Raw genomic sequence first — 6,744 nt, forward strand, 5'->3', positions numbered from 1 at the left:
ACTATATCAACGTCTTCAAGCCCCTAGGAGGGCTTCAAGAAAAATGGTTGCCGATATTCAATGTCGCAGCATTCAGGCACCAACAAGCGATAGGCTTCGTCGTTCTCTTTCATATCCACGCCGCCCCAAGCGACTGCCGCCTTCAAGGGACATTGAACAGCTGAGCCCCTCTTCCTTGGCGGCGGTGGGTGCCTTGGCTTATGTATATTGCTCGACTCTAAAACATCGTTTCTCAGTTTTTTCCCCATTTCTTTTGGAGAATTGCACTTAGCACTGAAACTTCACAACTATTACTAGTACATTAACTCAAAAGTTGCCAGTCTTGTAACACTAGTAGTTATTATCTAGGAACATAAATTATGTAAGAGTGAAAAGAAACCTGTGCTTGAAGAAAACTCAGTGAGCCAAAAAAAAAAACACTGGTAAAAATTTTTCTGAGAGCAATTTGTCTTTAAAAATAATATATACTTTGAGGGTTTGATCTTTCTTCATTACCAGCCTTATTTTGCCGAGTTTATCAAGATTAGAGTCTATTTAATGACCTAAATCATCAACTGGTTGCATGGTAAAACGGACAAAAGTTTATGTACTTGGCTCCTCTCATTTCACACACTCGACTGCAGGCTTTTAGTAATGAGTAATATTTTTAAAACTAGTTTTATGGAATCTTGAGTTGATTTAAACCAAAAATAGCATCAAACAGGAGGTTTTAGTTAAAAAAAAAACATACTGTGTCTATATATAATTATAAAAAAAATTTCTTCTTGNGCATACAAGTATACTCATGGTTTGTACAAGGTCCCAGAAGGATTACTAGAATTTGAAACAAGAACAACACCTGGGGCCACAGCTATAAACTAAAAAACTGTGGTGCAACTCATGCCCTGTCTCTTATACACATCTAGATGTGTATAAGAGACAGGCATTATTGTGCTGCTTTAGTCCACCCTCTGAACTAGAGATGCAATCAGAGCAGCGGCGAGGTCCTGAAGCAGGATGTTCCAGATCAAGGTGCTGCTGCAGTAGGCCTGCACCTGCAGGCACCAATCCATGCTGGGAACATCCAAGCCCGATGTGTTGCTTCGAGCTGGACGCCCCAGAGACATCAGCGCCGCCAGCAGCAGCTCCTGATGCCAGTGCTGAGCCACCTTCGCCAAACTAATGATAAAAATACAGAGTAAAACCATCTACCATATTAATAACAGGCACATTAAACTGTGGACTTACCACATTATAAGACATATGTTACAAATTTTGGGATTTTTACCCCATCTTTTGTGGTTCCTGCAAGGATTGCTCAGCATTAATACTTTGTCTGAGCAAATAAGTTAGTAACAATTACTTGGTCTCAACTTGAATTTCTGCTTGAACACAACCCATATATACTATGCCTAACCTTTGATGCAATATTCATTTTCATCCCCCAACACAAAACCACAACAGCAAAAGCTCAGAGTTGAACAACATACTAAAATTCATCTCAGAACATTGTGTGGGCAAAACAAGGTCTAACTACACCAAGGAATACATACCTACTAAACTATTTGTTGTTCCATAATTGACTACACCTGCCCAATCTGAGACATGATCACTTTACCATCAACCAACATCACTCGGCTTCAAGCATTTCAAAATGCCACACAACACACATTAACTGGTTGCTACAACACAATATTATCATTTTGATTGTAAAATGCAATGTTTCCTACTTACAGCAATTTTCTCATCAATAACAGTCCTGCCATCAAGTCACATGAAATAACCACCAACCCTGCAACATGAAACACAGTCTATAAACTAAATACATCAATGAAATTCAGCCAGTACTACCAATCAACATTACCAGTGTTACCCTTAAAACATCCAGCAACAGGCACCACACCAAAAACATTAACCAGAGCTACAATGGATAGAGACAGTCTCTTGCACCAGCAGCCCAAGTTCAAGTCCTACTCAGGACAAGTTCTTTTGGGGAGCTCAGCTCTTAGCTAACTCTGCCGTTCATCCAATTATGGTTGATAAATGTTGACCTGGCTTGCCCAGGGTATTTTGTTGTGCAAATGGTTTTTGCAGATCAGCGGGCCACTGATGGTTGTTAACTGCCTGTGGCCTTAGTGCCCTGAAAAACTGACCTAGCACTTTTGCTAAACTAGTTGCCAATACCAGGATGGGCTATTACATCAACAATGCCATTGACTCATACCATGCACCGATAATTCCCAGAGGCTTGCTTCCTTTACTCTGAACAATGAACAAATCAGAGCTTTCAATCCCAGATCTACATGACAGAAGCTGGCACAGCTTCGTTCTGATCACTGCATTCTCCGAAGCAATTATAAAAACAAAATCAACAACATTTTCAACACATTCAGCTACGGCCAACTCGTTGAAGAGACCCAGCTCCGGTTATGGATTGCCTTCAGCCTTCCCAGGTGTAGGGAATCAGTTGTTATGACAAAATAGCGGGTATCCTGACATTATGGTAGCAACTGTATTGCAGACCCGATCTTACTAGGGACTAGTTATTACATGCATTAAGGTTGTTGACTCTAAGCTCCATCCTTGTTGGACAGCTGATTTATATCTTATGTGTACATACTGATTGCTATTACTTTAATCAAGTACAATGTCAGTGCGTAAGCTGTCTCCTATGAATTTGTTACAGGTAGCTGACGAGGAAAACCAACCAGGAAGTATAACACATGGACCAAGGCCAAAATAACAACAACCCTACTGTTTTATATAATAAAAAATATTTTCAGAATTACTGGGCTAAACATAATCTTTATATTTTGACATAGAGATTGGATTTCATTTCCTTAATTCTCAATATTATATGAATATTTCAGTTTCTTCTTTGCTGGTAATTGAAGGCCATGTGAAGAAATACTCTTTCTGCTATATGTATGAGAACTTGATTCACCCAAGCAGACTATAGACAACTTCAGAATAGAAAACTAATATTGTGAACCCAAGCAATATAGTATCTTTGTCCCAAGCTGTGCAGTGTTGATTATTACCAATTTTATCCTTCCCTGGATGTGATCTCGGATGTGAAGATGTTACACTTAATGTAATAGGTTCAGGTGCATTTCCTTGTCTTCATACACTGCAAGAACTAGATATATTGTTCAAAGATTTGATCCTTGCTTAGAAGAAATCAATAATAGGGCTATCTATTTCTTTGATCGAAAATCATTAGATTTCACTAGCAGAATTAAATTCGTGAGGAAAATGACATCAGTTTCCATTTTCACTATCAAAATATATTAGGTTAACTATTTTATACTTAAATACCAACAATAAAACAAAAAATTGATAATTCCAAAAGATCAGGAAAAAATCTGTTGCATAGTTTAACCTAGGAAAAGCTGAACCTGCATCTTTAAATATAAATACCTGATTTAACAACAGAGCAGAAATGTTCTGTGAGGAGTTTGGGAGGGCATCACGACCCTCAACTTGAGCTTCCGTCTTGCACGGCACACAAGATGAGGGTGCAGGTGCTGGGCTTAGATGTTCAGTCGAACAAGACTGGAGAGAAATGGAGGACAATGTTGATGTGGCTGCAGTGATGTGTGCATTTTACAAGGTAAGATATGGTATGGGACTCTTGTGACATTCTAGGGAGAAGTGGAGGACAATGTTGATGTGGCTGCAGTCATGTGTGCATTTTACAAGGAAAGATATGGTATGTGACTCTTGTGACATTCTGGGGAGAAGTGGAGGACAATGTTGATGTGGCTGCAGTGATGTGTGCATTTTACAAGGAAAGATATGGTATGGGACTCTTGTGACATTCTGGGGAGAAGTTGAGGCCTATGTCGATGTGGCTGGCATTTACCGGTATGTGTGCATTTCATAAGAAATGATATAATATAGAACTCCTCGTAGAATTCTCTGCAAGTTCCTAATTTCTTAAAAGTACATCACAAATTACCTTCCATAAAATTACTTCTTTTATAAATGCTTCATAATTCAAATATTGCACTTGCCAGTTTTCAAAATAAAATGGATAAATAACATAAGTGGAAATTTCAGAAGCAAGTGTACCCTTTTAGTAAGTTTTTGTTGAATTAAAATTGGCATTAATAAATGTTGGAAGCACTTATTTTTTCACATTGCATTACTTCTGTTAAAACTTACATCACTTCACATGAATATTCTCCAGTTCTATTCTATGGAATTCTGTGCTTCAATCAAATTTATTCATTGAGAAAAGAGAAAAATTTGAAGAAAATTTGACAGTATTATATGGTTTGTGCAAATAGTTGCAGGAACCATCTATTCATGTATAATCACATTATCATTAGTATTTGACTGTAGAAAACTATGGGAAAAATATTTTAGTTTGGCTTTAGCATGGCAAACTTGATGAGAGTTATCATAAATCAAATTTCCCATAACTTCTAACCAATTATTTGATCAAGATGAGGGTGCTTAATACCTAGTTATCATTGATTAATATTCCAGCCTTGATACTTAATTAAGATTTGTGTTCTGATGCCTGAATTGTAGATTTGATTACGGAAATACTATTCTGCCAATTTTTTCATGAAAATCTATTCAGTAATTTCACATGCTTTGACCAAAATTTATAAGCATATCAGCTCCACCTACCTCACTTCCATATAAAAATGGTTCCTCCTTGATAGAAACTTCTTCAGTTTCATCCTCAAGCTCCTTCTTAATGGAATTAACAGAAGCTTTGACAACTTGTGGAGAGTCGTCATGTTCCAAGGCTGTAAAATAAGTGCATTGGTGCGCTGGTACCACTGGGTAAGGAGCAAGTTATCTCACAATGAATTTAGACAAAATGTTAATATCACTCAGAAGAAAGTGATCCCCTTATTGCCACACAATGTTATCAAATTTTATATTTAGGCTCTCATGAAAGAATAACAGATGAAAATTAAATCAGATAAATTCACATAGCTCCAGTTCCTCCTTGGCACAATAGAAACTGATAAGTGAGGCACATGGAATCTGGCTTACCTTCAGACTTTACTTTGCTGCCACCAGGAGATGCTGGAGTGAGGCTCTGCTCAGGGCATCTGCCACTCCTGACTGCAGCATCAGAGAGTTGGTGCAGCACAACACTGCATTTTCTGGTAATTGGCACCATCACCAAAAGTGATGATAATTATGAATTACTGATGTTGAAATTTTGAATTTTGATGATTTACTGTTGAATTTGTGAATTTATGAATTACTGATGTTGAAATTATGTTGACAGCGATGGTAATAACACTGTAAGGAAAATGGAAACTGAAGAATTGAAATAGTGTGAGGAATTATCACTAATTTACACAATTGGACAAAATAAAGCAGGAATAGATTCAGCAGATATTTATTGAAAATTTATGAACTGCTGGTGCTACTGGCAATGATATGGCCAGTATAATATGGCAGCTAAGTTAGGAGGTTTATATGCTTTAGTAAATAAAAACAGAACGAGCAAGGCGACAATTTAGAAAGGAGGGTGGTATCTAGTAATTTGTGGTATAGAATCCAACAAAAAAATATTCGTAATGGAGTAGCCCCAAGGGTCCCTAATACTGCAAAGAAAAATTAACACCATTCACTATCAATGGAAATATCCTAGCTGTATAACGAACAAATTATGTATGAATATCAAGCAAAAAATGAGTAATGTAATTTGTTGGCTTATTTTATTGAAGCCAGGCACCATAAAATATATTAGGCCATGCCAGTGTGCATCCACAACACATATAATTTCAGGATATTACCTGAACCTGAAATGTGACAATTAAGTAGTTATGGAGAATTATCCAAAAAATGGAACAAAACTTTGCCTCAATTCGGGAGATTTCATTCTTCTTCAAAGGAAAGCACTACAATTTCCTCATGAATGTAAAATGAATGATGATCAGTAACTCAATGTTGAATGCCGGTTCTTATGAGAATAATTCTCCTGCTAATCTTGAAACATACTTTAGTTTGAAGCTTTCTATCCTGTTAATATTCAAACATCACTCTAATTTAAAGATGCTTTTCCTGACAATCTTTAACAACACTCTATTTTAAAGATGGTTTTCCTGCTAATCCTCAAACATCACTATAGTTTGGAACTTTTCTTCTTCCAATCTTCAAACATGACTGTGTGGAGCAGTTGTTAAGAAATTTCTTCCAAACTATTATGTACCTGCTGAAACAAATGTGTATGATAGTAGCTCATTTTATCATTGTGCATCTATCCTTGTCAGACATAGATCACAAATAAGTTGTTAGGGGCCATATTTTGGCAAATTAATTATTTATTGATCATTTTTAATTGTTTAAATTAATTCTCTTCTTCGTGTCCCCAGTGCCTTATGGGAAGCGTCTGGGTCAAAATCGAAAATTTTGAAGCAACAACAATGAGATATATATTATTCAATTTGCAAATAAAAGATCTACAAAACGTCACATACATTTTTCTAATTTTGTTATAGTTTGGATTTTATAATGCAAAAAGGGGGAGGGGGGTGGCAGGAGTAAAATAAAAAATTTTGAAAATTTAACAAAAAATGATCCCACACCCACAAAAATGAAAATTTCAAACAACGTAGGCAACATTTTACAGATCTGGTCTCTATGCATCAAATGATGTGTGTTTTGATGTTGTAGCTTGAAAACCCTATGAGGAGATAGAATTCTAAAGTACCCCCTTTTTGGTCCATTTTCTAAGAATTTCACCTTTTCTTTCATTTTTTTTCAAAATTCACATGAAGAAAAAAATTT

Source organism: Hyalella azteca, unplaced genomic scaffold (genome assembly GCF_000764305.2).
Source record: "Hyalella azteca isolate HAZT.00-mixed unplaced genomic scaffold, Hazt_2.0.2 contig12389, whole genome shotgun sequence".
NCBI lineage: Eukaryota > Metazoa > Arthropoda > Malacostraca > Amphipoda > Hyalellidae > Hyalella > Hyalella azteca.